Source organism: Mandrillus leucophaeus, unplaced genomic scaffold (assembly GCF_000951045.1).
Source record: "Mandrillus leucophaeus isolate KB7577 unplaced genomic scaffold, Mleu.le_1.0 Scaffold79, whole genome shotgun sequence".
NCBI lineage: Eukaryota > Metazoa > Chordata > Mammalia > Primates > Cercopithecidae > Mandrillus > Mandrillus leucophaeus.
Window position 1 is genome coordinate 4,385,700 of NW_012108585.1, and position 11,227 is coordinate 4,396,926.

Genomic DNA, 11,227 nt, shown 5'->3' on the forward strand with positions numbered 1-11,227 from the left:
AGAAAAGGACAAAATAAAAAGGATGTTCAAGGGTGGAGGACAAGCCTCAAAGACCCTCAGTGTTCTAGGAGAGACCATCCGAGCCAGGGTCAGGGAAGAGGGTGATGAGATACTAGCAAACCACGCCAAGGGGCCTCTGAGATTTCTGTGTGACAGGAGGATGGTGGAAACATGCTAAATAAAGATAAATGGATAAAGAGAAAGAGAAATCTCCCAGGTAGGTGAGAAAGCAAGCTAATCACAAGCCAAAAAGCTCACGGAGGGCCAAATAAGGAGCAGCAGGCATCCAGAAAGAAGGATATCCCTGAAGGCGCCAAGAATGTCCCTGTTTGGTCTGAAATCCCATCTGTACTTTGCAGATCACATCAAGGTGACAGGGCCCTGGCTCTCTTTTCTCAGCCTCCTTAGTGCAAAGAGGGTTCAAACCTGACCCTGCCACTTCATAGTAGTCATACCTATCTAACTTCTCTGTGTCTCAATTTCCACTCTGTAAAATCGGTTAATAATTATCTCACTGGGTGAACTAACGTATTGGAATAACTCCTGAACTGATTTCCCCAAGAGATAAGCCATAGACTGATTAATTCCCAAAACTTACCACGCGTCAGAATCCGTTGGAGGGGTTCTCAAAACACAGAATACACTTAAAATGACCTTGAATGACCGTTTACATTTTACCTTGGTTCTTTTTCAGTGGAACTGTTGAACATTTGTAAAAAGGAGAGTAACAAGATCAAAATACTACCCCAGGAAGATTAACCTTGGAATATTGTAGAGGACAGATAAGACCAGGGAGAGATTGAAACTGGGGAAATCATAATATGCTAGGTAAGAGAGGAAAGTACTGAACTAAATAATTAACTGATTTATTGATTTTGAAGGCTTCCAAAACCTCTCATGAAATCATTACATTCCTAGTTTCCCCTTTCTTGTAGAGAGCCTCTAAATACTTAAGCTGACACTTTCTGCTCCATAAGTTCATTATTTATGGTATCGTCTGTCCTTTGTTTTTGTCCCTGACCCAGTTTAGAAACACTTTATCACTGAGACTGAATTTGAGGCTCTCTCCAGTTTCCAAGGCAAGTATTCTTTGCCAATAGACAAACAGATTTACAATTCCTCCCCAGAACTTCAAGGAGAAAGCCCCTGCTCTCCCATCTTTACAGACTCCCTCTTCGACTCTCACCACAAACGCGAGGCTTCCCAACTTGCCCTTGGTAATCTGTCTCACGGCTCCGCTTCTTCTGAAACACTCAGAGCTTCTTGAGGACAGCACTAACATTCAATTCCACGTTTGAGTTTCTGATTTTTAGTGAAGTGACTGTCACAGGGTAGATGCTTGAGAAATCTTTACTGGGAAAAAAATAAAGACAAACTTTATTGAAAGTATCTCATATTGTTCTCGTATTCAAATACGTAATGCCGCATCGCGTGTAGACATCTTCGTAAAAGCATCTGGCTTACAGGGTTTCCCTTTCAGACAGAATTTATTATATCCACATCAGAAGGCAGTATTTGTAAGGCTCACCTTCAAGAATAAGAAATCACCTCATTAAACAGAGTTGTTTTCAAAAAACCATATGACTTCCTCCTTCCCCCTTCCCTCCCTCTCTTCCTCCCTCCTTGTCTTCTACGCCCACCCGGTCCCTCCTCCTTCCCTTTGTCCAGCAGGCACACAGTAACACTTGAGGCACTGTACAGGCCACCATGGGGGATTGGTTACTGCCCTTGCAGAGCTTGAACTCCAACGAAAGATACCTAATCCCCCATCATTTTATTATATAGATTTGCTTCTTATTTTAGAGTAAAACAAGGTTCAGACAACACAATGCAGGCATGTGGAGGGAGAGGACAAGAGATCACAGCTTACTGGTACAAGAAGGGGCGGTGTGGGAGTCAGCTCTGGGTGGGTAGCTGCCTTTTCAATAGACAGAGAAGGGAGCGTAAGGCTTCGCAGGCTGGAAGCACAGCACTGAGGGTGTGGTGAGCTCCAGGAAGGGTGAGCAGACTGAAGCTTCTGGAACAGTGACATGTACCTGACATCTAGTTTTGACAAGAAAGTGCTGGCTCCGATGGCCAGCCAGGGTTTGCCCTGTGGCTCGAGGTTACTGGTACTTTCTGTACTTTTCCCCGAGGCTGTAGGAGAAATGAGAACTCCAGCCAGATTTGCTGGGCTCTTCTCTCTGTAGCCTAGGGCTCTGGGGACCTATCTGGCTTAGCGATGGGTTTGTCTTTGCAGTGCTTTTTTGAGAAAAGAGTGCTCCCTGCAAACCCTCTCTCCCTTCCCTCTCTTCACCCTGGAGCTTGTCTTTACATTCGGCTTGAGACTGGGCTGAAAGGTCCTTGGTACCTCTGTGGTCTCTCGAGTGGACCACCCGACCCAATGGGCAAGGAACCCCTACGTCTGGCAGACCAAACCAGCCCATTCCTCACATGTCATGGATTTTCCTGGAGGGAAACAGCGGATGCCACACGGTCATGGCTTGAAAAGATTCCATGCTGTCTGCACAAACAGACACTGGAGCCTCTGGGAACAGCCTTGCTCTCACCTCACTCCCAGAAAGCCTCCCTGCCCTGGCCCGTGAAACAGGCAGTGGATTGTTGCTCTCCCTTCTACACACTGATGTACTGTGGGGCTGAGGCTTGGGGTTTTTACCTTAAAAAAAATAAATCTCTTCATCTCCGTTCTGCACTGGACATGCTTGTCTCTGGGGACTTTTCCTTCCCAGACAGCCCTGAGCGACACAGACAAGAGGATTCTTGGGAGGGGCCTGACCGAACTGCAGCCACCTGGGCATTACCAGTGTGGTTGAGAAGACGGTGAGCTGACTTTCTCCAGCCCCGCCCCCTCTCTGCACCCCACCCTTCCCCACCACCCCACTTCCCCACCAGTGAACTGTCCTCTTACACTTATGGTTTTCCACATTCTGGTCCCTCCACCTAGAATGCCCCTTCTTTCTGCTCTGCTTGGAGAACTCCTATTCATTGTTCAATGCTTCACTTTAAGGACATTCGTGCTGTGAAATCTTACCTAGTTCCCAAAAAGATAAGTCCTGGTTTCCTCCTTCTCTGTGCTCTTTGGCTGTGTCTCAGTGATCATGCTGATGAGACAGGACTCGTGGTTTTGTTTAGATACCATTTCTCCAACCAGATCTTGAGCTGCCTGAGGGCACTGATAATGAGGGCCCTAAGGGACAGTTGTGCAGGTCACTGCCCAACCCTATGGGGTGCCATTCACATTGTAGTCTAAATACACCCTGCACAAACCTAAGCAGCAGCTTTTGGGATAGGTAAGACTTTTTAAAATAGGATCTGGCATATAATAAAAGGTTATTCAACTTCATGTGGGACTACTGCTCAGATTTTTGCTCTTCCTGTTCTGGGCACAGGGAAGAAACAATAGTTAGCTCAACAACCTTACAGTAAGAAAATATCCAGTTCTCCTTGGAGACAGGATATTGGTTCTAGATCAAGGTGGGAACTGAAGAAGGTCCTTCTGGTCCCCCTGCAAACAGCCAATGGCTGTTCCAGGGGTGTCCAAGAGGGTGTCACGTCATGGGCCAAATCAGGTTATGAGGTGGTTAACTGCCTGAAACACTCAAAGGAAGCATCTTCGGAGGAGCATTGAAATGTGGAGGGAAGCACACCCTAATGGGTCTGTGCAGTCTGCTGCGGCACAGAACTGGGGCACGGAGCCACGCCCGCCCCATGGCTGCCTCCCTTTGGTTTGGTCTGGGCTACTGACACGAGCCGTGTGGAAGTCTGGACTATATGATGGTGGTCCCTGTCCTGTCTTGCCCTCATGTCCTCAGGGTCCGATGAGTAGTACGTGATCACAGAATCAGCACCCCTGTGCCCCGGGCCCGGGCAGGTTGCTTGACCCGACTCTTCAGTGTCCTTGTGTCTCATCGCTCTCACCTCACAGAATTGTGAGGATTAAATGAGTTCATAAATGCAAAGTGTTCTGAACAGAGTTCAGTAAGTTTCCGTCATGACTATCCCTATTGCAGTAACAAATATCATCATATAGTGTTACTCTTCAGTCCAGTGCAGTTGAGAAAACAAACTTAGATGCTATAACCAAAACACTTGAGAACAGAGCAAGGGACACACATAGACAGATGTGACTCTTTTTCATCACATCAACCCTGCATTCCCTCCTCTTGGTGTCTGGATTTCATGGAAATGGCTAAAGCATCTATGAGCTCAGCTTGGTGTCCCTTTGCTCAGGGTGGTCTATGAATAATGGAATGATCCAGTGCTCCCAGTATCCTGGGCACGCTGCTAGAAATGCACACATTTGGTATCAGTCTCAGGCATTCTGTCTTGGGTCCACTGATAAGGTCTTCATACTCCCTGTGAAGTGCTAGGTGGTTTCTGCATTTATTAATTATTCTTTTGGTGTATGCTAATTGACTATATGTTAAGTGTGAGAGCAAAGTCCCGGAGGAAAGAAGGGCATCCTTGTCCATTTCTTCACCCGGTTGCACCTACTGACTCCTGCACCCAGATTGCCATTTCCTCCCTTGTCTACCTGACAAATCCCTATTTATCCTTCAAAATCCAGCACAACTAGAGCCTCCTCTGTCAGACCTTTCTTAACATCCCCAACCTCCAAGCAGAATTAGTAACTTTTTCTTGTGCAGTTTTCAGCCTACATTTTGTCATTGACTTTCTGAAATTATGCCTAATTATTTGCCATACTGCATCTCGAAGGCAGGAGCACCCTAATTTACCTCTGAATTCCTAGAGCCTGATAGGTAGCCTGGCACACAGCAGGTGTTCAGTAGTGTTGGCTGAGTGAGGCCCTTTCAGCCTATAGTAACTCTTTGGGGTCTTGCGTTCCATAAATTTAAGATCTGCTTTTAGGTTGTGAACATCAGGCTGCCAAAGGATCAAAAGTAAATATGACAGAAGATCTGTCAAAACATAAAACTCCAGAATAACCTACTGGAGATTCTGGAACGCTTTTCTTGAATACACTTTACAAATGAGAAAGGATGATGTCAGAATCCTAGTTCGGAGATGGAGTATAGACCTGTTGGCTCTCCATTGGCCTTCTCGGTTCCAGGAATGATACTCGGTTCCAGGATGTCTACTTAAGACATCTGGACATGTGTAGGGTGCATGTGGATGAGAAGAACCAGCTTGTCCCCACTTCCCCACTTGTGTTCACCCTTACCACCTTGTTGAGGATGCCTCTTGCCTTTCTGCCTAAGTTATTCCTCCTCCCCAGGCAGCTCAAGTCCCACCTCTTCCACAAAGCCTCTTCTGGTCACCCCAGTCCAAAGGGCCCTCCCTCTGCTCTGGGTTCTGGGCAGTGTGGCATGGACTTGGCTTCCAACCGGCTTGGAAATATGTTATTTGACTTCAAAATGGGAAATTCCTTTGAAAGAAAAAGTATTTCTCTTAGTCCCCTTGTTTCCTCTCCAGGGCCAGGCACAGTTTGGGACACTAGCATGTGTGTGCGTGTGTGTGTGTGTGTGTATGTGTTGTCATGGCAACACAATGTGAATAATCCAAATCGGAGATCCTGGTGTCATACATCTGGAACAAAATAAACTCATTTATGACATCTTCCAGCATGTACAATGTCTCTGAAACATTGAGATCTCAAAGAAACAAAGCAGCTCTAAAACAGGGTGGAGAGCTCACATTCTTTCCTTGCCTGTCTGCCTGCCCTCCCCCCTGCCCACCTCCCCATATACAGAATGGAAACTTTCAGGGGAAAAGAATTTTGAACAGCTGTTGTGAGAGACCACACAGACTTCCCCACATCTGCTCGCACACAGGCGGTGAGCTCATTTCCCGGGGAGATGCTGTCTGAGTCTGTGGGGTCCACTTAAGGATACCTTGGGAGGCGTTGAGGAGAAAAGAGGAAGTGGCCCCAGGTGGAGGGGGAACTTTCTCACGTCAGAAAACTCACTGGAGACAGATTAAAGGGAGGGTGATCCCACAGACTCCTTCCTTGCCCAGGAGGGTTAGCTTTCTAGAAAGCCCCTTTGCTCGTTATGTTTAAAAAGAGGTCTTTTCAAATTTACAATGGATTTTAAAAAGAATCTTGACTCCCATCAAATCCTCCTCCCCTCCTCCAAAAAGCCAAAGTCAAGAAGCATTTGCTGGTTTAGGAAATATCCTACAAAGGATTATGGCCACAGGCAACGACAGTTTCCCCCACGCTTTTTAATGTTGAAAGTAATATTCTGGTTTCTACAGTGCTCTGTGGTCTCCAAAGAGCTTTTACCCATAGTAATGTATTAGATCCTCAAGTGGCTTTCTAGCAGAGACAGGGAAGATATTGCTAGCATTAGTGTTGGCACCAGAATTGGTATTGATAAGAACATTGGCGTTGGCATTAGGATGAATTAGTCCTGAATTTCCAATGTTGAAGTTCAGGTTTACGGAAGTTTTGTGAATTGCTCAAGTTCACCAAACAGAGCAGAGAACTTAGAGTCTTATCTTTGACCTGTAAACCCCTTTTGCTAAACCGTGAAGTCATCTTTCACAAAATAACAGCTTGTTTGCAAGCTAGCCTTTCCTTCTTCTCCCATTTCTTGGACTCCCAACCTCAGAAATCCAACCAAGCCCTGGGATTCTTATGGGTGTGACACAATCACTTTCCAGGTTGGGTTTTGGCCCCATACCCTGACAAAGAAGCAAAGAGAGGTTCAGAGAGGACACCTATCTCTTCTGGAAATTCCATCACCATCCTCTGGATGTGTCGCTGTGACACCCAAACTGGGTCAGGAAGTGGGAGATCTGGGCGCCCAGGCAGCCTCTGCCTCTACTGTCCACTGCTGCGAGTCGTCTACCCTTTTCACCTGTCAAATGAAGAGGTTAAGCCAGTGATTTCTGTAGACACTCCCAGCTCCAGTCTTCTGTGATTAGGTGACGCTGTGATTCCATGACAGTCTTCTATGATTCAAGAGCAGACAGGTTACAGGGGTAGTGAATTTTCCTTGAGGGAACCTGTGCCTGGGACCCTTCCCTCCACACTCACTCACTCGCCCCATGCCTGCTGTCAGCCTGGAGCTGGCCTGGCCCTGCCTGGCTTGGAGACATCATTGTGCAGTATCAGTTGAAGGTTTGGGTGAGGGCGGGCTGAGGCTGGCGGGGGGGAGACTCACTGGGGTATTTTTTTCAGATGCATATGTCCCCTCTCAGGCAGCCCTTTCAGAGCTCTGGACAATGTGCTCTTTTTGTCTCCAGCCCTTTCAGCCGCCTGTTCATTCTCTTTGCATCTGCTGTCACACAGGACATCCCGGCTGGCAGGCGACCACGAGGACACATTGTGCTCCCTTAATGAAGCATAGGGCTGGTGATACAGGGCTGGGGGGGGCTGCAGGAGCAAGGGGTGAGCAGAGGGGCACCCCATCTTTCTACTCCAGGGTCCTCTTGGGGGAAAGGACAATTGGCCCCCCTTTTATTCTTCATGGTCCAAATGGATGTGCCTGCAAGAAATGAACTCACTCGTTTCGAGTAAGAGGCTTTGGTGATTGGGGTGGCAAGTCGGTGATGGAAGAGAGAGAGCTCAGCTTCTTCGCCAGGAAAAAGGGCACTGCTGAGCAGGTGGGCAGGAGGTCCTGGAAAAAGGAGCATTAGCCAAGAGCACTTTGCCCACATCCTCTTCACAGAGAGACTCCAAACACCGTGCAACACGTGACTGGGAAGAAGAGGACACTGGGGAATCCCCTTTCATTCTTTAAAAGCTGACAGTGTCACCATCCATCTGGGGTTAGTGTCTAAGAAGTTAATCCTTGAGCCAGGAGGCTTGGTGAAATGACCGCTGAGGGTCCCTTCAGGTCCTAATGTGTTGTAGGTGGAGGCCGTCTCCATCCAGGCAAAGAAGAAAGAAGAATGGCTCCAGGAGTTCACGTGACATGGCCAAAGGCCGGCCAGCGTGCAGCAGAATGCAAGATGAGCAGCCAGGTTATAGGGTGAGATCATGAAGGATTCTTCCCCGGCCCCAAGTGTTCTTTAAGAGTCCTCTCATCATCCCTACTCTCACCCCACAAGAATAGAGAAAAATGAAATCAGCAGAATCTGATTTTTCTCCCTGTGTGGCTTGTAACAACACATCTCTGATCTTTTCACCAGATGAAGGTGCTGCCACCAAGGCTGATGACTGTCTGTGCTGCGGGTGTGGCTGGCAGGCCCCAGGGCACTTGCCACCATGGAGCCAGCCAGATAAGGCAGCCCTGGGTTTTTTAAACAAGGCTACCCGTGAGAGTGCGGGCTCCACCTGCAACCCTCAGGTCAGCGGAACTCCTTTCCCCACAAGAGAGCCCCTCTCCCTCAGACCCCTTTCTGCTTGCTGTGGAGTTACCTTGCAGAAGCCCAGGGTTCACTACAATGTTCTGGCATGTGCAGATGCCTTCCCAACTCTTACTACAACTTGGAGTTTGTCTTTCTGGTCTGTTTACTGCACCCCCCACCCCCAGCCCACCCCTCACCCTTCCTGGCCTGCTTACCCGCCCACCACCCAAAGAAAAAAGCCTGGGTCTTGTCCAACAAGGCCCCCTGTCCCCTTTAACAAGCGAAGTGTGCTGGCATTGCAATTGGTGGTCTTCTCCCCTGAAGGTCGTTAATTAGTACAGAATGTAGACTTCAGTTGTCTTGCCAGCCCCGATGAAAACGCAGCTGGCAGGTAGCCGAGACAGAGGAATTTGTCATAGGTTAGATCAGCTCAGGCTCTAAGGACCAAGTGTACAGCTTATGCAAATAGTTTTGCTTAGCATGGATCCTGTGTTCTTATTCCCCCTCTCTCCCCCCAAGATTTTTTTTAAACTGAAGGGTGGGGAGGGAGTGGGGGAACAAGGGAAGGAGGGAGAACAAGCACTTACTTGCCAGATCTCATTCTAAATCAGAAAGGAGCAAATTGCTTTCCCTAAAAAAGAAAAAGGCAAGGGAAAAAAGAAGACAAAACACCCATCCTTTGGTCTAATGTACCGAGCATTTGAAAGCCGAATTGCTCAATAGGAAAGACTAGCAGAGAGTGTATTTGGAGAGACTATTATCCCCATCAAAACCCATTCACACTCTCTGGGAGGCCTGCAGAGCACCTGGGTGGGGACTCGGAACATTGGGGTTCTGTTCCTCTCCCTGCCCTGATGGTGTCACCTCCTCAGTCCTGCCCTGGTTTTCCCAATTTTGGCAGACACTGAGTGCTAGCCTCAATTAGACAGAGCATCTGGGCACCCACGAATCCCAGAAGACAGAAGGGTTACGGTGGCTTCTCTCAGCACGTGCAGCACTAGCTTGGCATACTATAAAGACCACGACCTCAAAGTCCGGCGGGCAAGCCAGTTGTGAGCTGTGTGCTTTGGGATACTTCACTCTCTGAGCTTCAGCTCCCTCATCTATAAAAACAGGGACGGCTTTCCCTTCCACTGTCTCAGTGCTGTACCTGGCCTCTAGTAAGGGTTCAATTAATACTCGATGAGAATGAATGAAGCAAGATAACAAGGTAACGAGCCTGCTCCTGGTGGCCAGTAGAGACTCAGGAAAGTGTTGGCATGCTGATTACGGTGATGAGACCGAAAAATAATCAAGAGAAAAGGTGGATTTCAAAGTTGTAAAATTGCACTGAAGGCATTGAGTTAGCTCAACACGGGTGGAAGTGAAGATGAGGGGTGGGGTGGGAGGAGGAGAAGAAAACCTCCAAGTTTGTCTAGGACAGGGATTTTTAATCTCCGAGTTATTGACATCTTTGGACAGGATAATTCTTGGTGGTGGAGGGTTCTCCTGTGCAATGTAAGATGGTTAGTAGCATCCTCTACCTGCTAGATGCCAGTCGTACCTTCCTCAGCCAGCTGTGACAAGTAAAAATGTCTCCAGACATTTCCAAACGTTCCCTAGAGGGCAAAGTGTCCCCAATTGAGAACTACCACTGATCTAAGATAATTTCCTCCAGGAAAGCTGATCTGGTGAACTCCGTAGACTGTGGCTATGTGATGCTTACATTTCAGCTGCTACCTAACACTGTGGCAGAAATAGCAATCACTTGCTTAAGGACTACTCTGAAGGTCAAAGGAGGATGTGAACCAGACTGATGAAAAAGTTAGTATAGACTTCAAGTTTCCAGACCAGTATGTGAGGGGTTTAGAAGTTGCCACTTTGTCCTAATAAGTAAAAAGATGAACAAACTAAAAAAATCAATAATTCTTCTTAAAACTATCAGGGATGTGAAATCATAGGGTAAACTGCTGCCCCCAAAATGGGAGAGACAGGTGAATACAGAGAGTGACAACCTAACTGGAGCTGAAACCTACTAACAGAAACCACTGCAGGAACCAATGCCCGCCTTGGAAAACTAAGCTGTAACTGACAGATCACTGCAGGCTCAGTGTGGACAAGTTTGAAAGCTAAACACTCCGGTGGGACCCAACCATAGAGGGGAACCACATTTTTTGTGAGTTTTACCGCAGGAGCTCCACCAGGTTCTTACAGTGAATGTCAGAGGAAAGTCCCCTTGTATTCCTAGCAGGTAAAGGGTGAAAAGAATCATTTTGAAATACACGAGAGTACTCTGTCTCCCCTCAAGAGAAACTGTTCTAAAAGAGCCTAAAATATTGGGGTTTTACCAGAACCTAGCTAAACTGGGGAAAAGGAAATCTACCCAACTCCAGCCCCCTCTAATCATTCTGTCTCACCCAAGTGCAGGGTGTGGGGACTGAGATGCACTTGTGAGGTTCACAGCCCAGGGGCACAGGTTCACTAAGAGATTCAGACCTACTCCAGAGGACTATAGAATGTTTACTCTCTTCTCATGCCTTGCCACCACACACTAAAGGCCTATTTACAGCAGTTCCTTCTATCCAGTATGTCCAACTATCAAGAAAATTACAAGACATATTAAAAGGCAAAAGTCACAATTTGAAGAGGCAGAAAAAGCATTAGAACCAGACTCAGATACAATAGGGAGGTTGGAATGATCAAACCGGGAATTTAAAACAGCTATGATGATCAATGTGTGAAGAGCTCTAGTAAATAAAGTGGACAGCATGTAAGAAAAAGATGAGCAGTGTAAGCGGAGATGGAAATTCCAAGAAAAAAGCAAAAAAAAGGGTAGAGTTAAAAAGCACTAGTGATGGCCGGGCGTGGTGGCTCACGCCTGTAATCCCTGCACTTTGGGAGGCCGAGGTGGGTGGATCACGAGGTCAGGAAATCGAGACCATCCTGGCTAACACAGTGAAACCCTGTCTCTACTAAAAATACAAAAAATTAG